Source organism: Heterodontus francisci, chromosome 35 (assembly GCF_036365525.1).
Source record: "Heterodontus francisci isolate sHetFra1 chromosome 35, sHetFra1.hap1, whole genome shotgun sequence".
NCBI lineage: Eukaryota > Metazoa > Chordata > Chondrichthyes > Heterodontiformes > Heterodontidae > Heterodontus > Heterodontus francisci.
The window spans coordinates 31,769,760-31,793,773 of NC_090405.1; the positions used below are offsets into that span (position 1 = coordinate 31,769,760).

A 24,014-nucleotide genomic window follows, 5' to 3' on the forward strand; every position below is an offset into this window, starting at 1 on the left:
TTGAGACGGCCTGAGGAGATATATAAATGCACGTTCTTTATTTCATTATAATTGTGAAGATCCACTCTAGTTGCAGTGGTTAATTCCAACCATTATGTATTCTGTGATACCTGACCGATCTGTTTTTTTTATATATATAGAACATCTTATTGAAATTGAATGCTCGATCAACAGAAGCAATGACTTAGTTTTCCATAACACTTTGCGTGAACTCCGGATGCCCCAGAGCTCTTTGCAGCTAATGACCTTTGAAGTGTAGACACTGTTGTCTGCTTTTCTTCAAAATGGTGTCCTGGGACCTTTTACATCCACCCAAGAGGGCAGATAGGGCCTTGAATTAACATTTCATCTGAAAGAAGGCACTTCCGACAGTGCAGCACTCCCTCGGTCCTACACTGGAGTGTCAGCATGGATTACATACTTAAGTCTCTGCAGTGGGATTTGAACCAATGACCCTTTTGACTCAAATGTGTGAGTGCTACCAGCTGACAGCTGAAGCTGTTCTGCTATTTCTGTCTCTGTATTTTGCTATTTGACATCATTAATTTGAACAGACCAATCGCTGTCTTCATCCAGAACATGTGATCAGTTTGCACCTATCATGGGCTTGATGTCATGCCTGGCACGGAGTAATCCCACAATGCAATGCTCTTGCTCTCCCACATTATTTATTCTCCAGACTCTTCCAATGGCTAATAATCCTTATTAGCTCTCAGAAGGGTCAGTGAGTCCTATCTTTATAGGAGCTCTTTACTATTGTCACAATCACACCACAAAAATCGTTACATAGTCTTTTCAGCACAGAAACAGGCCATTCAGCCCAACTGGTCTGTGCCAGCGTTCATGATCAACACAGGCCTCATCCCACCCCTCTTCTTCTCACCCTATCAGCATATCTTTTGATCCCTGTTTTTCCTCATGGACTTATCTAGCTTCCTCTTCAATGCATCCAAGTTATCGTCTCGACCACGCCCTGTAAAATAGGCCCCTGTTTAAATGGACCAGTCAATCGAGTTGAATTCCCCTCATTCTGAGCTTCTTGATTCACCTTGGCATAAAATAGCTCTGGAAACCATTGGAAAGCTCCAGAGATCACTGTCGGAAGAAGCTGTTGAAAATTTGATGGTGAAATCTGTTCTGTTGCTAAGGACCAATGTCCCCAGTCTGTTGAGCAGAATGTAACAGATTGAATTTCTCCACTCGGTTCACTGTAACTGGCAGCTGTTTCACCATTTTAAACATGTCAGTCAGCACTTTGTCAGATGCGATTTGCTTATTTTTTTAAATTAAACATTGATTTTATTCACACATGGCCTTCAATATTTCTCGAACTTCAGACTTGATTTCATTACATGTGCTGTTTTCTACACAAACTTAGGTTTTAAACTGGTTTCCTTATTTTTTAAAGAACAATGTGAGTCACGTTTGGTACACGTACTAAATGGCAATTGGTATGGAGACTACACAAGACATGAAGGAATACAGTCCAGAACACTGAAGAGCACACGCACAGTTCACATAGTATTAAAAAGGATGGTGGTAACTTGGTATGTAATTGGTTAAGGAATGAGAAGCAGAGAGCAGTGCTTCATAATACTTTTCTGACCTAGGGGTCAGTATTGTTTTCTTGTACATAAATGGCCTGGAATTGGGTATGGGGAGTACAATTTCCATGTATGACAACATAGTGAACAGGATACTAGCAGAGTCCAGGAGGACATGGCCTGGTAAAATAGTCAGAGACATGGTAGATACAATTTAATAATGATCAGTGTGGAATAATGCACTTTGGTAGAAAATAACAGAGAGGCAGTATAATCTGAATGGGCGTCTAACATAACATTGGGAAAACCAAAGCCATTGGCTTTGGTCTCTGCTACAAACTCCATTCCCGAGCTTCCGACTCCATCTCTCTCCCTGCCAACTGTCTGAGGCTGAGCCAGCCTCTTTGTGCCCTTGGTGTCACATCTGACCCTTTATTGTGTCCAATTCTGGGCACTGTACTTCAGGATGAGTTTTCAGGGCTTTGGAGATGAAGCTGGGGTTTGGGACTAAATTTGCAAAGCTTTTTCAAAGACCCGGCACAGGCACAGTGGGCCGATTGGCCACTTTCTGTGCTGTAAGATTCTCTAAGAATTGGGGAACACGTACAGTACAGAACCGTTAATGTGCGTTACCGTGTGCCGCTATTTCAGAAACTAACATTGTGCCAGTGTATTTCTGGGGAGCGTTTGTGTTGAATTTTATATATTCATATTTCTGACATCTTTATAATGTTTATATCTGCTTTGATGCTGTCCCCATGCCTCAGTGTGTTCCCTGTGCCATGTGTGTGCCCAGTTTTATTTTTGGTATAACTTAGCAGGTCCTGTTGAGTGCCAGTAATCCCTGCATCATCACTCGTCATGTGCTGGTACAGGGCTGACTGCTAACAATCTGTTAACAGATAAACAGCAGTATGTCCGACCCACTGGTTTTAACTGTGGGTCGGAGCTGAGCTTGCACGGCAGCCTGCCGAATAAAGTAACGGTAGGGAAGAGTCATTTTACTTGGTCATTGAAGACTTTGTCAATGGCGGTTTCATTCCCCTCCTCGGCAAAGGAGCTGGAAGAGGGATTTCATTTAGTCAAATGTGAAAGTGATGATTACAAAGTGTGCTTTGCTTGTATTGAAGGAGCTGACTGCGGTAGTTTGACACATGTGAGTTTGGAATTTGTGACTGAGCTGCAGAGGGATTTGGGTTTTCAGCAGAATTTCAATTGCTAATGACTACATACCAGCATCCGAAAATGACAGGCAGGAAAACAGCAGCTGCTGCAGCAAGCGATGCTTGTGCTGCCTGGGACATCGTGACTCCACATTCCCTACCATCCCACCCCCGCTCTCCCTCTCCCCACAGGGAGAGACCAAAAGAAAAAGGGGGGAAAACTCCTCCCTGACTCCCGATTACAAAAGAGCCGTTTGTTGGTCGGTGTAAATTTCTCATTGTTCTTAGTCGAAAAACCCATTTGTTTTGGAAGTGATTGAAAGGTGGGAGTGTACTTGCTGTGGTGTATGAGAGTTTGGGTGCAGTTCACACAAAGGTCGTAAAATGATAACGCACAGAAGGAGGTCATAGAAACAGCAAAAGGTTTACAGTACAGGAGGAGGCCATTTGGCCCATTGTGTCTGTGCTGGCTGAAAGAAAGTTATCCTGTCCGATCCCACCTTCCGCCTCTTAGTCTGTAGCTCTGCAGGTTACAGCACTTCAAGTGCAAATCCAACTGTTTTTTTTTAAATGTGATGATGGTTTTGCCTCTATCACCCTTTTCAGACTGAGAGTTCCAGACCCCTCATCACCCTTTGGAGAAAAAAAAAGTTCTCTTCGATTCCCCTCTAATCCTTCTTAAGGTCAATGTCCCATGGTTATTGATCTCTCTGTTAAGGGAAATTGGTCCTTCCTATCCATTCTATCTAGGCCCCTCATAATTTAATGCACGTCAATTAAATTTCCCCTCAGCCTTGCCTGTTCCAGAGAAAACACCCCAGCCTATCCAATCTTTTCCTCATCGCTAAAATTCTCCATTCCTGGCAACATCCTTATAAATTGCCTCTGTCCGCTCTCCAGTGCGATCACATCCTTGCTATTATGTGGTAACCAGGGTGACATGCAGTAATCCAGCTACCTGGCTCATTCGGTCCATCGTGCTCATGCTGCCCCTTTCGAAGAGTTGTCCAATTAGTTCCACTCCCCTGCTCTTTCCCCATCGACCTGTAATTCTCTCCACTTAAATGATTTATCTGGTTCCCTGCTGAAAGCTATTCTGTCTCTTTCCACTACTCTTTCAGACAGTGCAATCCAGGTCACAGCAACATGCTGTGTGCAAAAAAACAAAATTCTCCTCATCTCCCCCAGGCTCTTTTGCCAGTTAACGAATTCCAAGTAGGCCTTTTATTGAAAAGGACATCACAGAGGAGTCTATTTGGCCCTTCATAATTGTGCACGTGGCTATTTATCTTGACATTGTTGCATTTTATTTATGAATATATAAATATTGACTGGAAATCTGAATTATAAATGGATATAACTGTGTACTTTCAGTCCCGCTGTTTGTTCTGAGCTCTGGGATTTAGTCAATTGGAGAAACTGGGCAATGTGAGGCATTGCGTGCACCAAATATCAATTTTAATTTCAAACCAAATATTGGAGGTGACATGGGAGTCGGAAACCCGGTGTATGGACTGTTGCATTTCTTCCGAAGTTATAATCGGGGTCACTGACCAATTGCAGCCTTTGTGCCTTATACTTAGAAAGGAAGAACTTGCATTTGAAAAGCACCTCATCATATCCGAAGCATGTGTTTCACATCCAACGAATGGCATTTGAGGCATTGTTATCGTAGTCAATTTGCGCACACCAACTGAGTTGAATTAGTTATCAACTTGTTGTTGGTTTGTAGATGGAGGATGGAATGCTGGCTTGGACACGAGAAGAACTCCTTCTGTTACTCCAGGCGTGCTATGGAATCTCTTACACCCCTCAGCAACATGACTAAAACAGATGATCTGGTCATTATCACATTGTTTGCTGACCCATATTGTGTGCAAATTGGCTGCCACGTTTTTTATGTTATAGCAGTGACTGTAATTCATAAGTACTCATTGGCTGTAGAGCACTTAGGAGTGTCTTGTAGTTGTGAAATATGCTTTGCTTTGTTCCTTTCCCTTTCTCCCCTCCCTTTCCCTTCTTCCTTCCTCCCTTTCCCTTCCAGGTAGGTGGGACCTCGGGTTTCATGTGCCATACGAGACATGACACATCTGACAACAGAGCACGATTTAAATGTTCTTAGTTTAGACTGGTGTAATATCAGAATATTGAGTGCAGCACAATGATGCCAAATCCACCACACTGACTGTTAAAAGTGGGGTGAGGGTTGATACTTGAGATTTCCCCCCAGTCTGCAGGGTTGCATCCTCATTTGACACAAATGCACAAGCTATGAATATTACAGCGAGCTCGTGGTGGAGGTGGCTGTCTGGCATTCAGACTGCTGCTTTTACATCAGTATTGGGTATGTGTCACATCGTCTTGTTACTATCAACCAACAGCTCGCTGCTTTTGACATTTCAGCAGCAAACCTAACCAACACCTGCATCCATGAATGAACCACAAGTCAGGCCTACAATGATGCACCTCTCCTCCATTGAGTGACTACAGGCTTTGTTTGGGGTTGATAGGGGGTCTATATCAGGGCTCTTAGTGTCAGCAGAGTGATGTAGGCACTTGTCTGTCGAGCTCATTCTAAGTATGTCAATGGGGATTGATGCTGAAAGTCAACTGTGGGGCCAGCATTAAATTGATTCAAAGCAGCCACTCAGGAGGAGAGCAGGAAATCTTCCAATTGCTTAGCCTGTTCTGTAACATCGACATTGGTTTCTAGATTGTACAAAGAGACCTGGGTGTCCTGGTCAATAAGTGACTGTAAGCTAACATGCAGGTGCAGCAAGCAATTCGGAAGGCTAATGGTATGTTAGCCTTTATCACAAGAGGATTTGAGCACAGGAGTAGTGAAGTCTTGCTTCAATTGTATAGAATCTTGGTTAGACTGCATCTGGAGTACTGTGTGCAGTTTTGGTCCCCTTACCTTAGGAAGGATATTAGTGCCATAGAGGGAGTGCAACGAAGGTTCACCAGACTTATTCCTGGGATGGTGGGACTGTCCTATGAAGAGAGATTGGGGAAACTGGGCCTGTATTCTCTAGAGTTTCAAAGAATGAGAGGCGATTTCATTGAAACCTCCAAAATACTTAAAGGAATAGACAGGGTAGATGCAGCTCAGATGTTTCCTCTGGTTGGGGAGTCGAGAACCAGGGGATACAATTTCAAAATAAGGGGGGAAGCCACTTAGGAACGAGATGAGGAGAAATTTCGTTCCTCGGAGGGTTGTGAATCTTTGGAATTTTCTAGCCCCCAGAGGGCTGTGGAATCTCAGTCATTGAGAATGTTTAAAGCAGAGTTTGACAGATTTCTAAATACCAATGATATAAGGGGATATGGGGATAGTGTGGGAAAAAGGCATTGAAGTGAATGATCAACCCTGATTGTAATGAATGGCAGAGCAGGCTTGATGGGCTGAATGGCCCACACCTTCTATGTTTCTACGTTCTAACAACAGAATTTACAGCATGGCGACAGGCTGTTTAACCCAACTGGTCTATGCTGGTGTTTAAGCTCAGCATGAGCCTCCTTCCAGCCGATGACTTCTCGCCCCTTCAACATATTCACTGTCCCCTTCTCCTTCATCAGTTTATCCAGCTTCTTTTAAATCGCAACTGACGCATTGTCCTCGGCAACATCGGATGCTGCTCCCTGAAAACCCAGGCCTTTTAATGGGGTGAAACGTCTGTAAATACTGCAGTTGTGTTGAGGATATAATCATTTGCAAAAGCAGCTATCTTGACTGATGCAGGAGGTGTACTTTCCAGCCTTCACTAATCACTGCTTTTTTAAAATTATTTCTTCCAGTTGTGATCACAGGACGACAGCCACAAGATTAACATCCCAGGGCTGAGGTGAGATTTATTCCTAATCTCTGTTCCCCTTGGAATTAATACTCTGCCTGCAAGGCCGCGTTGTCATTTGGTTAAAGGCACTCCAGTGTGGAGAGGTTTTCGTGTCTTGAGTACGGGTCATGCTGCCCCTGAACGTGACAAGTAGCCGCGTGTTCGCTGTTGGGAGTCATCGTTGTATTATAATTTTCCTCAACTTTACATGGAATTAAATTGAATATACAGCACAGAAACAGGCCATTCGGCTCGACCAGTTTATGCTCCACTCAAGCCTCCTTCCCATCTTTCCGCATTTAAATCTATCAGTGTCACCCTCTACTCCCTTCTCCCTCATATGCTTGTCTAGCTTCCCCTTAAATGTGTCTATACTATTCCCTTCAATCACTCCCTGTGGTAGCACGATCCACATTCTCACCGCTGTCTGGGGAAAGAAGTTTCTTCTGAATTCCCTGTCGGGTTTCTTGGTGACTATCTTATACTGATGGTCTCTGATTATGTCTGCTCTCAGGAATAGGCCATTCAGCCCATCGAGCCTGCTCCGCCATTCAATACGATCATGGCTGATCATCCACTTCAATGCCTTTTTCCCACACTATCCCCATATTCCTTTATGTCATTGGTATTTAGAAATCTCTGTTTTAAACATACTCAATAACTGAGCTTCCACAGCCCTCTGGGGTAGAGTATTCCAAAGATTCACAACCCTCTGAGTAACAAAATTTCTCCTCATCTCGGTCCCAAGTGACTTCCCCCTTATTTTGAAACTTAGAACTTTTCATAATTTTCAAGACCCGCATCAAGCCGAAAGAAAAGAGAGCCAGCCCATTCATCCCTTCCTGATGGATATAATATTGCCCAATGAATTGAAAGCAGAGCTAAGTGTTTTACAAGGATTTGGAGCCAAGGCGGCGGGTAGATGGAGTTAAGACGCAGATCGACCATGATCTCACTGAATGGTAGGACAGGCTCGAGGGGCTGAATGGCCTCCTCCTGTTCCTATGCTTTGTATAGCAGCATGCGAGTTTGTTTTTGTCTAGTTTTGGGTATAATTGTTTTTAAAATGAACACTTTAAGATAAACACGTTGAATCCATTCCCCACCACCTGCTCAGCTCAGGGATATATTTGCAAGAGGGTGGAAAGAGGCAGTGGAGAGCGATGGAAGATTTCAAGCGGGCGCCATGGAAACAGTAGTCACCTTTACTTTAAGTAAAGTAGTGATCAAATGGGCTAGCGTTACGCTTGAGTGAGTGTGAATTGAATTCCTTCCCCATTTCCTCGTCTGCTGAAAGTTTACTTCAATTGTGAAACATGGGTGTCAGGAGCGGGGCCTAGCTTTGGTGACCACTGTGAATTTGAAAGCAGGAGTGAGATGAGACAAGGGAGGTGAGGAGAATGGTGAATAAGTGTGGCTAATCCTGGCTCCTTTACTCCTGTAGATTGTGGGAGAAAAGGAAGAGTGAAGAAGATAAGCTGCACAGTTTTTGTGTTCTGGGGAAGTGAGTGTGTCTTGATTTGAAGAGTGTGTATGATATGTTCAGAGCTTAGAAAGATAGAGGGTGAAAGAAAGTTCAGATGAGCATAATTGAAGTGGGGGAGAAGATGAGGGAAGGCTATATTGGAGTGACCTCAATTTTTTTGAGACCAGGCGTCACAATAGTCAATAAGATGTTTGCAGGAAAGATATGAGAGTAATATTTCAAGCTTAAGACAGAGTTGGTAAAGATACTCATCACGAGAAAGGAAATTTAGTTCCTTATGACAGGTTCGACCAATGACTCAGATGTGGTAGTTCAAATGAGATCCCAGGAGAGATCGTACAGTAAAAATGAGCTGAAGTGGTAGAGGTTCCACCCAGAGGTCTGACTTACAGGAGATATTGAACCAGTGTCTTGTGCTGTGGTCCAGTTCTATGGAGACCAGTGATTCTAGAGAGGAGTTACTTTGCTACAGGGCTAAAGAAATTGAAGCTTGGAGTTGCTGTAAAGAAAGAACTTACATTTCTGCAACACCTTTCACAACCTGAGGACATCCCAAAGTGCTTTACACCAATGATGTACTATTGAAGTGCAGTCACTATTGTAATGTAGGAAAGACCAGCCAATTTGCACACAGTAAGATCCCACAACAGCTTTGAAATAAATGACCAGATCATTTGTTCTAGTGTTAGTTGAGGAATAAATATTGACCATGAGAGCTCCCCAGCTCCTCTTCAAAGTAGTGCAATAGATCCTTTACATCCACTTTATAGAGACAGAATATAAAAGCAAGGAAGTTATGATGAATCTTTATAAGACACTGGCTCAGCCTCCACTGGAGTATTGTGTACAATTCTGGGCACCACACTTCAGGAAGGATGTGAAGGCTTTAGAGAGGGTGTGGAAAAGATTTACGAGAATGCTTCCAGGGATGAGGGACTTCAGTTACAGGGATAGATTGGGGAAGCTGGGGCTGTTGTTCTTGGAATCGTGAAGGTTGAGAGGAGATTTAATAGAGATGGTCAAAATCATGAGGGGTCTGGACAGAGTAGTTGCAGAGAAACTGTTCCCATTGGCAGAAGGGTCGAGAACCAAAGGACACCGATTTAAGGTGATTGGCAAAAGAGCCAAAGGCGACATGAAGAAAAAAAAATTTACAGTGAGTGGTTAGGATCTGGAATGCACTGCCTGAGAGTGCGGTGGAGGCAGGTTCAATCGTAGCTTTCAAAAGGGAATTAGATGAAAACCTGAAGGGAAAAGAATTTGCAGGGCTACGGAGAAAAGGCAGGGGAGAGGGGCTAGCTGTATTGCTCTTGCAGAGAGCCACCATTGACATGATGGGCTGAATGGCCCTTTTCTACACCTGAAGCCTGCCAGCTGCAAAGGAAATAGCTGTTGGAATCCCCTCTCCATATTCCACCACCCCCAGGTTTGGAAAGGTCCTGGGGGTGGATGGGTGGCGATCTCTGAATCAGCCAGTGGTGAGTTTTCTTGGAGGGAGTGCTGTGTGGTGTGCTACTTGTGTAGTAATTGAGTATATAATTGTGTATCAACTGGGATTTCACTTGCGCTCCTATATATAGGATCAGAATGAAAACTCTGGTTGTTGGGTTAGGAGTTGCATGTTAGTAATGTGTATTTCAGTAAATAGAGGCTTATAAAGTATGTAAAGATTAGGTTCCAGTTCTATCCTTCCCTGGCTATCTGGAAAAGAACGTGGTAGGGAGAAGCAAGTTCAGTTTTGTTCCACAGCGATGGGAATGTGGTTTGTTGCGTATTCTTTGTGCCAGTTTCATCTGGAATGAGGTCTGTTTGTCTCTGTACCATTTTTATTGTCGCCTAATGTTTTACGAGTTGTTGTATTCACTGACTTTAACATTGCAGCTTGAGCACTGTGATATTTGTGAATTGCCCTACAGTAATTACACTGTTGAAGTGACTCTGCTGAATTGTGTTGAAATGCTTTTTCCTGTATTGTTGTGTACTTTTTAATTCTTCGAAAAAAAGATGTTATCAAAGAGGTGCCCTGTTTGCTCTGGGAGTTTCCTCGGTATGGATACAACTTTCTCTGCGTGATAAAGCAGAACTGTCACTGTTAGAAGATGTTAAAAATAACATCTATATTTAGCGACACCAATGCAAACAATTTGATTATCTGAAGTTATGCTAATCATTTTTTAAAAAATGCTGTTGCTAATTAGCACTTGGGGGGGGTGGGTGGGTGGGATGTGCAGTTGACAATCCTGTCTGACCCTGAATCCACTGCACCGGGAGCCAAGGTTATCTGTCTCGATAGATGCAACGCCATAGTCACTAGCCATCCGACAACGCAGGACATGCATTTCTGCAGTGACTTTCAAAGCCTCAAGTCATCCCAACGCACTTCACTGCCAATCAAGGACTTTTGAAGTGCAGGCACTGTTGTAATGTAGGGAACGCGGTGGCCAATTTGTGCACAGCAAGATCCCACAAAACACCAATGAGATAAACGACCAGATCATTTTTTTTTTGTGATGTTGGTTGAGAGAAAAGATTGGCCAGGACACTGGAGATAACACTCCTGCTCCTCTTCAAATAATGGCCATGGGATCGTTGACATCCACGTGAGAGGGCCGGCCGAACCTCGATTTAACGTCTCATCCAAAAGACGGCACCTCCGCCGGTGCAGCACTCCCTCAGTAATGCACTGGAGTTCCAGCCTAGAATTTTGTATTTGGTATTTGATGCCAGCCTACAAATGACTAGTTTGCTCAATCTAATTTTCCACCTTGCCTCAGTCCGATTTGAACACTCTACGCTCTCTTTGCACTGCTAGTTCAGTGCCAAAACCACCGATCCACCATAACCATTCTCTCTTTCAGCCTGAATCTGGGCAACAGCTAACAGGAAACCATACTCTTGGGGTTAGAAAAACGCACCCCACCCCAGATAGTGGGAATGGATTGAGGGTGAAGGTCTGTGGGATATTCAGAGACGATGGAATTGGCAGGAGAGGAAGACTTGTATGTTGTGAATTGTCCCAGTGGCAAATCAAAATGGAATTGTCTGGCTTGAATTAAGCAGCAGCACTTCTGCTTGCCGCTGCCAGCACCACATAAGTAAAAGTTTCAAAAAATTACTTAATCATTTTTTCCACGGCCTCCAATGGGCCCTTTTAAGGCACAGCTGGTTAGACCATTGTACAGCCTGAAATAGAGAAGAGAGATAGAGAAGGGAGTATGAGAGGAGTTGGATGGCCCTGTCAATAAAGAATCCTATCACAGTGCGAGACAGGAAGGGTATCTTAATGGAGTGAAATAATACAGAAATATGAAAGTGGAAGAGAAATGGTCACTGTGCATCACAGGGCACCAAACAGGAGAGGTGAATCATCCAGCACAGAAGGAGGCCATTCGGCCCTTTGTGCCTGTGCTGGCTCTTTGAAAGACCTGTCCATTTAGTCCCCCTTACCCCTGCTCTTTCCCCATTACCCTGTAAATTTGTTTATTTCAAGTATTTATCCAACCCCTTTTGCAATTATTACTGAATCTGCTTCCACCACTAATTCAGGCAGCTGTGTGTGTGTGTGTGTCTGGAGTAGATAAATTCTCCTCATCTTCTGTCCGGTATAACAAAATACATACAAGCTGACAAAACCGTTTCACGATAGAGAGGTCAAGCAATTGGAATTGAAGTAAAACGATAATGGAGAAAGCCTGAAAGGAACAAGATGGGAGAACCTTGTTGGGAGAGGGACTGCAGAAGTAGTTTAAAGAGGAGTAAAGTGTTGATGAGACAGTCCTTAGCCACACTGCGACAGTATCATAACAGAAGAGGAGGACTTGGGGAGTTTGCAAGAATCCTAAAATGGTGAAGGGAGCGGTGAAGTAGAAAAGCAGAAAATAACTCGAGTTCTTAAGTAATATTTTCTGCAGCTAGGGCCTGAAGGGGTTATACTAAACTGATGCAGTTATTGCAACACATCAAATATTCAACATGACTTTAAGGTCAATGTAGCTGAGGTGCTCGACAAGCTAAAGTTACTGAAGGGCAACCTGGGCGAACTGGCGTGTACGTCAGGGTCCTGAATGAGGCTTGAGAGCCGGTGACTCCCATTGTGATGGAGTGGATAGGATCGGGAGAGGATCTGCATGGAAATATGATACATGGAGCCCATTGAGTGGGCACTCTGATCCATTAACTACAGATACAGTGGCTCATATCAGTGTCAGGTAAATGATTAAAAATCTTTTGCTGGAGGAGGCTGGAGGGAGAGCTGTACACCAGTCAAGCCAATAACCAGACAGTATGGCTTTAAAAAAGGGAGAGCTCATTCTGAGAAGTTTCCTTAACAGATAAAGATGGTCGAGCTCTCTATGAAGTTGGTTCTTTGCCAAAAACTTTGTGAAAATCCAAAGTTCCACAGGTTAATCTGAAAGCTGTGGGCAGCCAGAGTGGAGCAAAACACTGCATTAAGAAGTTGGTTTTATAAAACAGGAGATGGAAGGTAATAGTGTACGGTGAGGCCACGTGCTTGGCCCACTTGTGTTTCAATGGAGCAAGAGAAAGACTTGCATTTCTATAGCGCCTTTCCCCGCGTCAGGATGTCCCAAAGCACTTTACAGCCAATGACGTAGTTTCGAAGTGTAGTCATTGTTGTAATGTCAGAAATGCTGCAGCCAATTGGTGCAAAGCAAGATCCCACAAACAGCAATGTGATCATGACCAGATAATCTGTTTTTGTGATGTTGGTTGAGGGATAAATATTGGCCAGGACATTGGGCAGAACTCCCATGTTCCCCTCCAAAATAGTGCCATGGGATCTTTTATGTCCACGTGGGAGGACAGGCGGGACCTCGGTTTAACATCTCATCCGAAAGACGACACCTCCGACAGTGCAGCACTCCCACAGTACTGCATTGGAGTGTCAGCATGGTCTTGGTGCTCAAGACTCTGCAGTGGGATTTGAACCCAGAGCCAGTTGTTTAGTTGGGCAAAAAATGGGCCTAACAACATTTATTAATGTCAAATATTGCAGATTGAACGTGTTTGTTCTACACCAAGGTGTCTTGGAAAAGAACTGGAGAGTAATGGATTTGTCAAGATCGACGATTTAAAAAGCAAATAACATGTTAGGTTTCATAGCCACAAGAGTGGAAAAGTGAGATGACCGATTACTCTGAAGACTCGCCAGTCAGACTTCACTGGAGATTGTGCAGGAGAGAGTCAGTGGAGGCTAACAAAAGAATGAAGCCAGCCTGGGATTCGAGGGTGTGGAATGGAGGGACAGGAAAGCAAGGAGCAGTGGTTTGCTTTGAGTGTTGGAGCAAAGTGACGGAATAGCGGTTGAGTAGAGTGGCTTGGCCATGTGAGCCACATGGAAGATGGCAGGATCCCCAAAGACACATTTTACAGCGAGCTCGCCACTGGTATCAGACCCACCGGCCGTCCATGTCTCCGCTATAAAGACGTCTGCAAACGCGACATGAAATCGTGTGACATTGATCACAAGTCATGGGAGTCAGTTGCCAGCATTCGCCAGAGCTGGCGGGCAGCCATAAAGACAGGGCTAAATTGTGGCGAGTCGAAGAGACTTAGTAGTTGGCAGGAAAAAAGACAGAGGCGCAAGGGGAGAGCCAACTGTGCAACAGCCCCGACAAACAAATTTCTCTGCAGCACCTGTGGAAGAGCCTGTCACTCCAGAATTGGCCTTTATAGCCACTCCAGGCGCTGCTTCACAAACCACTGACCACCTCCAGGCGCGTATCCATTGTCTCTCGAGATAAGGAGGCCCAAAAGAAGAAAGAGTGGAGAAATTAGAATTAATGTAGGAAAGACCTCCATTTTCATGAAACACACCGATGCATTGTGCTCGTGAGGGCACATTCCAGAAACATCCGTGAGGCACTGAGGCCATGAGAAATAAGGAGGGGGTGGGGCTGAAGAGCATGTGGACATAATTCTTGTCAAATTAGGTCCTGCCAGTTTGTGGGGAAGAGAAACTGGTGGAACAGGAGTGTGCTGCTACCATGGCAACCTGCAGATAGAGTAAATGGACAACCTGAGGCAGAGTAAACTATAGCCTCAGGCTTCTGAGAGGAATAGTCACATATTTAAGATTACTTTTGAGACGTTTAATTTTTTTTAACACTGAAGAATTTGTTTTGAGCCCCAGATGTTTGAGGCAGAAAACTGGTGGATGAAAAGTAAATCTGATCAGATCATTGTGAAATCGGTCACTTTTCTATATAGTTCTGTTAGAACCTTATGTGAACCTATGATTAATAGCTGAGGGAATGAAAGCGCAGCCAGATCAAAATTGTTGCTGTAGGAAACCCACCTGTGTGTCTTTTTTTAAGTTGTATGAAATGCTCTTTGCTGTAATCCTACTTCATAGAATGTACGTCTCACAAACAGGCCCTTCTGCACAACTGTTTCTGAATTCCCTACTTCGTTTAATAATGACTCTTAGAGTTATGGCCCCTAGCTTTGGTCTCCCCATAATTGATGGCATCTTCTTTACATCTGCCTTACCAAATCTGCCATCATCTTAAAAACCTCTATGATGTTTCCCCTCAACCACCTCTTTTCTAGAGAAAAGAGTCCCATCCTCTTCAATTTTTCTGATAGTTGCGCCCTCAGTTCTGGTATCACCTTTGTGAATTTTTTTTTTTTTTTGCACCTTCTCTGATTGTCTTGGTGCTGCTGCCTGCTATCACCCCAGACTGTCGGAGTTCGCTGATTGTGCTCTCCACTCTCACCCCTTCATCTATTTCTCAGCGCCAGCTTTCCTTTTGTCCTCACATTCCATCACGGGCTCTTGCCCGTTATCCATTGTCTGATCCTTGTTCAATAACAACAGTGGATGATCTGGGGCAGGGGCAGCTTCGGGTGATATTAGAGGTGGAAGTGGGTGGTCTTGGTGATGGAGTGGTTAAGATTAGTTTGGATGAATTAAGGTCCTTTTGGTTTGATACCAACTGTGCTATATTTCCATTAAAGGATGTTGCTCTGCCTTGAGACCTGGTAAAGAAAAGGAAAACAAAAAGACAGACTTGCATTTCTGTAGCACCTTTCATGACCTCAGGATGTCCCTGAAATGGTTTCTGAAGTGTAATCACTGCTGTCATGCAGGAAACACGCATCCTTACCCTCCGTCCTAATCCTGCCCTTCACAACTCTCCATCCAAACTCTCTCGTCTTGCTGTCCTAAGATATCTGAAAGTTTTGTTCAGGATTTACATTATCCAGTTAATATACCTCCTATAATGCCCCTGTGCTTGCCAAATTGCACCTCACAGCTCATACATTTAACTTTTTTTTTATTCATTCATGGGATGTGGGCATCGCTGGCCATGCCAGCATTTACTGCCCATCCCTAATTGCCCTTGAGAAGGTGGTGGTGAGCTGCCTTCTTGAATTGCTGCAGTCCATCCGAGGATCCTAGAGCCCATGACATCTTCAGCTCTTCTCCCTGCATTCTGGTCGGACTGTTACCTCTTTAAGCCCCTCATTTACTCTGTGATCAATCTTACTATGAGGTTGCTCTTTCCCAAGCACTTGCCCTCATGACTGCAGCAGATAGAACCCCTGTCCATTCACTTCTTCAAACCCCGCTGTCTTGGTCTGAAGATATCTACTAGATGAGGCAGCGATGTACGAGCACGTCCTCCAACTTACTCACCTGTATTGGCTGCCCATGGTCTGAGTTCCTGCGTATTGGGGTGGCCAAATATATATACTGGGCAGCCAACTCCTTTCTGTCCCTAGACACTTTCCTGACGCACTTTAGCTGACCACTTCCACTCTCCCTCTCGACCCCACTGTGCACCTTCTCTCTTTGACCTCCGGTTCCAAACTCAAGGTAAGCTTCAAGAAGAGTTATCCTGGGCTACTTTGTTGCCCCCGGTCCAAGCATTGACTTTGTTCATGTCAAACTACACTCCAGGAGTTGAGGATTAATCTCCAGGACGCTGCAGTGAGCAATCCAGGAGAAAAATTCAAGAGGCATTTAAAAAAAAATGTTTAGATTTTATATTAAAAAAAAATTAGTTGCACTTTGCTTCTAAGTTACAAAAACATGAGATTTGGAAAAAGGTTGTTCTTTTGACAGTCAAGAATAATCCAGTCAGGTCACAGAAGAGTCCATTCGCTTTCCGATTGGCTGGGGAAGGTGGTGCACTGTGAAGATGGACATGATGGGCGACCAATGGTGGGAGTGTGGGGGCAGGGCAGGTGGGGAGCATGTGATACCTCCAGGAACATGTCCAATCAGAGCTGGCGATCCTGCACCATGCGCATGTCTCCTTGCTCTGGCCATTTCTCTCCCTCGAGGAATCCATTCCACTGAAGGCTACACTGTTTTCAAGCTGTGGCAATCTCCTGTTGTGTGGCTTTTGTCGTCTTAGACTTGAACATGGCTATATATTATCCGACACTGTTCATTTCCTAAAATAACAAATCCTTTCACAGCCTATTCATAATTTCAGTCTTTTTCAATTAGCTTTTTTTTTAAAAAATGGGCAATTATCAGAGTTTCAGGCAGATTTATTCCTTGTGATTATGCAGGCATGTTCTTCAACACGAGCTTTGTACTGACCCAAAACTCTTGTCAATGCAGGGATGTGAAATGTTTGGCTGACGGATTGCAGCACTAAACGGACTCCAGACCTGCTTTCCATATAAGGAGAATCAACACTGCCTTTCTGTCAAACTCAGCAAAAAAAAACATGTAACCTTGAGAGCAGTGCTGGGAGTGGAGGGTTGGCTATCTAACGGGTGCCAAGCTCTAGCTATCTGACTTTCTTACAGAAATTGAATGTCCGTTTGACAAAGATTGAAATATCAGAGTTAATTTACAAGAGACCTGCTTGCTTTGACATCAATCTCTCGGACTTCTTTCCCCTCCCTTACTTGTGTTTGAATAAAACAGATTTCTGTATCCTAACCAAAGGTGCCACTTAATTTATCGGTGGCTTGGTTTCGCTCATGAGAATACTTGTGATGAGAGGTTTTTGGCACATTCTCCTGACACCTTATATAGCGCTGTTTCTAAGCTCATCACCAGCGACTGACTGCATTTAAAGATAGAGGTAGAACCAGCCAATGAAACGGGCCCCATGACATAGAACCAGCCAATGAAACGGGCCAGCAAGGTAGAACCAACCAATGAAATGGACCCCACGAGGTAGAACCAGCCACTGATGTCCAAGTGCAACCAGAGAGGAAGGTGTTTAATAAATGATGGAACCTCTGCACAGTAAACAATGTTTCCCCCTGGTCTTTTACCCCATAACACGACAGCTTCAACTGGTGTGTTTAAACGCTGTCGCTCCTTCTGGTGGCATTGTCTGTTCTGCCAGGTATCCCTAGCCCTCTGGAACCTCGTTCATTTGGCCACTCTTCATCTGCAAGTGAAAATATCGAGTCTTGATGTCTTGTAGTCTTGGGGTGTCGGCCATGGTGCAGTTGGTAGCACTGTCGCCTCCGAGTCAGAAGGTTGAGGGTTTGAGTCGCACTCCAGAGACTTGAGCCCCGTAATCCAGCTTGACCGGCCTGAGGGAGTGCCGCACTGTCAGTGGTACCATCTTTCAGATGAAATGTGAAGTCAAGGCTCTGTCTGTCCTCTCAGGTGGATGCAGAAGATCCCAGAACATACAGCAGCGGGCGGTTCTCCTCTGTGTCAGGGCCACAATTTATCCCTTACTGAAAGTCATGAAGAAACAGATGATCCAGTCATTATCGCATTGCTGTTTGGGGGAGCTTGCTGTGCGCAAATTGGCTGTTACATTTCCTACATTACAACAGTGACTGCGCTTGAAATGTCAAGTACTTTGGGACTGCTCTCTTTCTTTGAGAAAGCGGCAGTGGGACAGGAAGTGAATTCTGATCCTGTCATCACATGGGTGCACTTTCCAGCGAGGGTCACTGGACAGGATTGGGAGTCTCTCCCACTTTTATTTGGTCAGCAAGCTGGCGATCGATGATCTGGCTGAGCAGAATGGCAGACAAATGACCAAATCCTCAGACTCTGATTGTTGACAGGTTGTCACCTCAGGCCAGTATTCACAGTGTCTGCCACAGTAGCAGAGCAATCTTAAATCTCCAGTGCCTGGAAGGAGTCAGTTTATTGTGTTAACCTGGTTATACAGGTTTTGGCACTGGTACAGTATTTCTGATGCACTATAATGGAGCATTAATGCGCACCCATGAGGCCTGAGTATCAAACCAGCTGACACCAGAAACAATGCGTTTTTAAATTTAAAAGCCAACTCTAACACTATTTTAATATTTTAAGCGGGCTTGCGTTCTTAGTTTTGTGCATCATGAGCAGGAGTTCTGCATCACTCACTCACCAGACTCGGCCTACACAACTCGACTGTCAAGTGGTCACTTGGATTCCCGTTGGGTACTGCTGTGAAAATGGACATCCTCACCTGCTTCGCACCAGCCCTGTGTGTCTCTTGTCTTTTTGTCCCCTTTCTTATCCTCCTAATTGTCTTTGTTTTCATTCTTGATTTATTTCTTCTCTATCTCTCTCTTTCCCCCACCCCACACCTAGCTGTCTCTTTCAGTTCCTTTCCTCTCTTTTTGTTTATCTCTCTCTCTTGTACGCTTGTGTTTCATTCATTTTGTTTAGTTGCATGTTTTTTTTCTCCTCTTTCCGGACTCTCAGATTATTTAGTGCTAATTCCCTCCATATTAAAATCTGCTACCCTTTGACCGTACCACCTCCCATGACCTCCGCCCAATGGTCTTGATTGCCAATGAGATCATGTCCCACACTGCCATGTATCCCTTACCACCTGCTTCCTTCTGCATCTATCCCTGAGGAAGAACTCTTCACCCTTTCTCCGGTAGTAGTGGATGGCAGAAGAGTGTAAGGCCCATTGATGTTTAATGTGGGCCTGCGAGATCTGGTGAGGGATGGCTGAACCAGTTGTGTGCTGAATGCACTCAAATCTACATCCTTTGGCTGTATGGGTGCTAAATTGGGGGTCATAAAAGGGAACAACTAGAGTGGGGTCATGGACAACAAGGATGAACAGGAGGGAGTGATTGAGCAAATTGGCCACTGCTGCAGTGTCTTGGTGAACGGAAAGCTAGCAATAAAATGTTCCCCAAGTATCTTCAAGATTGTGTCGAATGGCTGTGTTTTCTTTCCTGTTGTTGTTGAGTTCAGAAGCCTATTGGCTGAATGGATCACTGTTGAGCTATCTTCAAAAATCCCTTTAAGGCTGGCGTACTGAACACCTTGAAAATTTTCAGCTGCTCAGAGAGATCTGGCATGAAGGGTAGGTCCGATTAAATTTTTTGAAGTGATAACTGAAGCATTGGACAGGGGAATGTGTAGGGAAAGGGCTGGAATCTATTATTAAGGAAGTCTTAACAATGCACTTAGAAAATCATAGCATGATCAGGCAAAGTGAACATGGTTTGATGAAAGGAAAATAATGTTTGACAAATGTATCAGTTTTTTTGAGGATGTAGCACGAGAGGAGATAAAGGGGAACCAGTAGATGTCGTATACCTGGATTTTGAAAAGGCATTTGATAAGGTGCCACCCAGAAGGTAAATAGGCAAGATAAGGGCTCATAGAGTTGGGGGTGATATATTAGCATGGAAGAGCATTGGTTACTGGACAGGAAGCAAAGAGTCGGCATAATGGGACATTTTCAAGTTGGCAGGCTGTGCCTTGTGGAGTGCTGCAGGATCAGTGCTGGGGCCTCAGCTATTTACAATCTATATTAATGACCTAGACAAAGACACAGAGAGTAATGTATCTAAGTTTTCTGATGATACAAAGGTAGTTGGAAATGCAAGCTGTAATAAGGACATAGACTGTCGAGTGCGGACATGGGCCAAATGGCCCCTTCGGCGCTGTAACAATTCTGTGATTCTGAGATATAGACTGGTTAAATAAGTGGGCAACAAGGTGGCAGATGGAGTATAATGTAGGGAAGTATAAGGTTATTCACCTTGATAGTAGTATAGAAAAGCAGAATTTTTTAAAAGGCGTAAAAGAGAGATTTGGCTGTGCTCCTACAAGGAACGCAAAGTTAGCTTGCAGGTACAGCAGGCAATTAAGAAGGCAAATGGCATGTTGGTCCCTTTTGGAATGGGATTGGAGTACAAGAATAAAGAGGTCTTACTGCAATTGTATGGGGCTTTGGTGAGACCAGACCTGGAATAATACTGTTTGTAGTTTTGGTCTCCATATTTAAGGAAGGATATACTTGCCTTGGAAGAGGTACAGCGAAGGTTCACTGGATTGGTCCCTGGAATCGGCTGAGTAAATTAGGCCTATATTCCCATCTTCTTCTAAGCATATCCCTCCGGATTGGTGACTGTTTCCCTGTATCAACCCTATTTGGATGCTCGGGCTTGGTCAGTCTCCTGACCAGTTTCCCCATTATATATCAACATTTGGAACTTCCTGTCCCCTCACCCTCACCCTCACCTGTGGTTTTGTTGAAAGTGCCTTGTCCCAGCATGAGGGTGAATCTAATCTGAGTCACTGCACGTTGCAGGAGATAACTATTTTGATATTTTGACTTACTGCTGTTCTTCAGGGCAAGGGTATGAAGGCTTTCTGACTAAGTACAATCTACTGTAATGTACCAATATCCTGAAAATGAGAAAAAGACCCATTCAGTCAAATTACAGCAGATGAGGAGACTGAAGATTAGCATAGAACAGTGCAGCGTTGAAGGAGGCCATTCGGCCCATCGAGTCTGCACTGGTGCTTTCCCAGGGCAATCCAATCAGTCCCACTCCCCTGGTCTTTTCCCATATCCCTTCAATTTTTTTTTTCTCCTTCAAATAGTTATCCAATTCCATTTTGAAGGCTACTATTGAATCTGTATCCATTACTTTCTCGGGCAGTGCATTCCAAATCCTAACCACCTATTGCTTTTTAAAATAAAGTTTTCCCTCAAGTCACCTCTTGTTCTTTTGCCAATCCCTGATCTTCCGGTTAAGGCACAGGGAGGGTTCATTGTTAATATTGTGGCCCATTTATTATGTTGTGCTGCTTAATATTGTGGCCCATTTATTATGTAGTGCCGATTAATATTGTTATTTTTGTACACAATAGCAAGGGTTACCCTGTCCTCTTGGGTTTGATATAATAAGGTCTCATTCCAGTGCTGGGAGATAAACAAAGTATGAATGTTAATAAAGTAAATGAATGGTAAGAAAAAAAGAGCCGTGCTTGCATTAATGCAAGAAGACTGACAGATACAATATGTGATCTGGCAGGTCCTGCAGGGGTTGATGAGCAGGATGTTATCAGTGTCACAAACACAAGGCGGAATGATTCCAGTCAATGGCATACATGTCTGGAAGGATATAAATTATTTAGAAGAGGCCAGTAGCAGGAGAAAGAGAGCTGGTGTGGCAGTAAATATAAACTCCAGTACTGAGGTGGGTGAGGAAACTGGGGATTTACTATAGACGCCCAGATCAGGGTGAAAACCTTGGCCCAGATTTTGCGGTTAGCGGCGAAATGACAGCGTTCACCACTGACTGTGTTTAGAAATGCAGGCTTACCTAGATAGTTGGCTGCGGCGAGAATTTCAACTTCTTGCTGTAGCATGGTCCACCAATGAAAGGACGAGCAAGACCCAGAAGTGAGCATTCCCGGTGGAGCCATGACCCCTAATAATGTCACCGCCATTGAGGCCAGTCTTCAACTCAAAGTTACTATTGCATCTGCTTCCACCACTCTTCCAGGGAGTGCATTCCAGACCATAGGTCCAACCCTGGCACACCTCCCGTTTTGTTTTAAAATGTCAAAGCTTGTTATGTATATAATAAAATCTCAGAATGTACTCCTGTGATAGGGGCCGGATGAGAGGGGTAGCAGTTTTAAACCATTCCCTTTTTCCCCCTCTGGGATTATTGCCAACCTGTCCCATTCAGCACCAGCTTTAAAAGAAGTGAAACCTTATTTATTAATCTTATATCCACATTTTAACCTGTGCTGGATGACCGTTTCATGGGGGTACAAAAGAGCCTGCATTTTGGTCAGTTCTAAATTGTGTATTTGAAGTGTTATGGACAAGTGGGCTATGGTGTGGGTGGCTTCCATTTTTCACCTCTCAATTGTCCGCAGATAGTGTTTTTAAAATAGTGTTTTAGTCCCTGAGTGTTTAAGGGTTAAATAATCAAACTAACGATAGGTTTCTTCCCAGGCTTAAAAAGAACCAGAACTATGTATTAAAACAATACACAAAAATGGTCACAACCTCACCCACTCACACACGTTCACACACAAAAGAAAAGATAGAGAGTAGCGTGCAATTAGAGTTCGATTGTTGTAAAGAGTGTTCACTTTGAAACCTTCTGTGTTTTACGGGAAGAATTTTTAACAGTGTTGCAGCCCTGAATGAGCCTTGTATTGGAATTTGAAAAAGTGTCACAGACTACTTTGGTTACAACTCAGTCTGAAGTTGTTGGTGGAAGTGTTGGTTCAATTTCTCAGATAGGGGGTTTTCAAGGTCACCTTGCAATCTCTCTGCTTCACTAATTTAAAGATGGTGTTGGCACGGCTTATTGCTTAGCTGGATCAATCACACAGCTTTTCTGACCGGCATGGCTTTCTGTCCCCCCCCTCTCACAGCAGTTACTTCTTTTAAGGTAAAAAAAAAACTGATCCAGTTTTGTTTTTTGTCAGGTGGCTCAAGACGCTCTCCCCCGGGGTGTTCATATAGTGTCGCAGGATGTGGGGACCATTGTTACCTGATGGTGCCTGAATGTGGTCCATTTTGATAAATAGGTGTTATTTCACATTCATTATTTTGGCCTTGGCTTTGGAGTCAGTCTGTCTGCATAAGCCTTTGCGAGCCCAATTTTTGATGATCGGAGTCGTTCGCATGGAATGGGCTATTTTATACATCAGTGTGCCTCCTCAAGGCAATTCCAGAAGTTAATAATGGTCCCGTCTTTAACAGACAATCATGTTGATTGGCAGTACAGGAGGGGATCACCTGACCTATCCCTCCATGTTGCCAGGTAGCAAAGTGTCCATTTTCAGAATCACAGAATTGTTACAGCACAGAAAGAGGCCATCTGGCCCATCGTGTCCGCACTGGCTCTCTGAAAGAGCATTTCCCTCGGTCCCATTCTCCTGCCTTCTTCCCATAACCCTGCACATTCTTCCTTTTCATATAACAGTCTAATTCCCTTTTTGAATGCTTCAAATGAACCTGTCTCCACCACTTTGTCAGGCAGCGCAGTCCAGACCTTAACCATTCGCTGCGTGAAAAAGTTTTTCCTCATGTCACTTTTGCTTCTCTTACCAAATACTTTAAATCTGTGCCCTCTTGTTCTCGATCCTTTCATGAGTGGGAACAGTTTCTCTCTATCTACTCTGTCCGGACCCCTCATGATTTTGAATGCCTCTATCAAATCACCTCTCAGCCTTCTCTTCTCCAAGGAAAACAGTCCTAACTTCTCCAGTCTATCTTCATAACTGAAATTCCTCATCCCTGGAACCATTCTTGTGAATCTCTTCTGTACTCTCTCCAATGCCCTCAAGTGCGGTGCCCAGAATTGGACGCAATACTCCAGCTGAGGCCGAACTCGTGTCTTATACAAGTTCAACATAACTTCCTTGCTTTTGTACTCTATATCCCTATTAATAAAGCCCAGGATACTGTATGCTTTATTAACTGCTCTCTCAACCTTTAAAGACTTATGCACATATACACCTAGGTCCCTCTGCTCCTGCATCCCCTTTAGAATTGTGCCCTTTATTCTATTTTGTCTCTCCATATTCTTCCTACCAAAAATGAATCACCTCACATTTCTCTGCATTGAACTTCATCTGCCACCTATCTGCCCATTCCACCAACATGTCTATGTCCTTTTGAAGTTCTACACTACCCTCCTCACAGTTCAGGATGCTTCCAAGTTTCGTATCATTTGCAAACTTTGAAATTGTGTCCTGTACATCAAGGTCTAGGTCATAAATACACATCAGGAAAAGCAAGGGTCCCAACACTCA

The 24,014-nt window shown here is 44.0% G+C and overlaps 1 protein-coding gene across 6 annotated transcripts in view; it reads left to right on the top strand.

Moving 5' to 3' along the window:
• The window catches only part of tln2b (talin 2b), a 293,811-nt gene that overhangs the window by 76,776 nt on the left and 193,021 nt on the right, over nucleotides 1-24,014 (top strand). For 4 of the 6 annotated variants that reach the window (XM_068015241.1, XM_068015242.1, XM_068015244.1 and 1 more), the window contains one exon: nucleotides 6,506-6,552. The exons of 1 other annotated variant lie outside the window; for it this stretch is intronic. The gene's annotated coding sequence lies outside the window, so the exon portion shown is untranslated. Of the gene's footprint in view, nucleotides 1-6,505; nucleotides 6,553-12,062; nucleotides 12,238-24,014 lie in introns of those variants that run through there. One more of the 6 variants, XM_068015246.1, reaches the window with a different exon arrangement.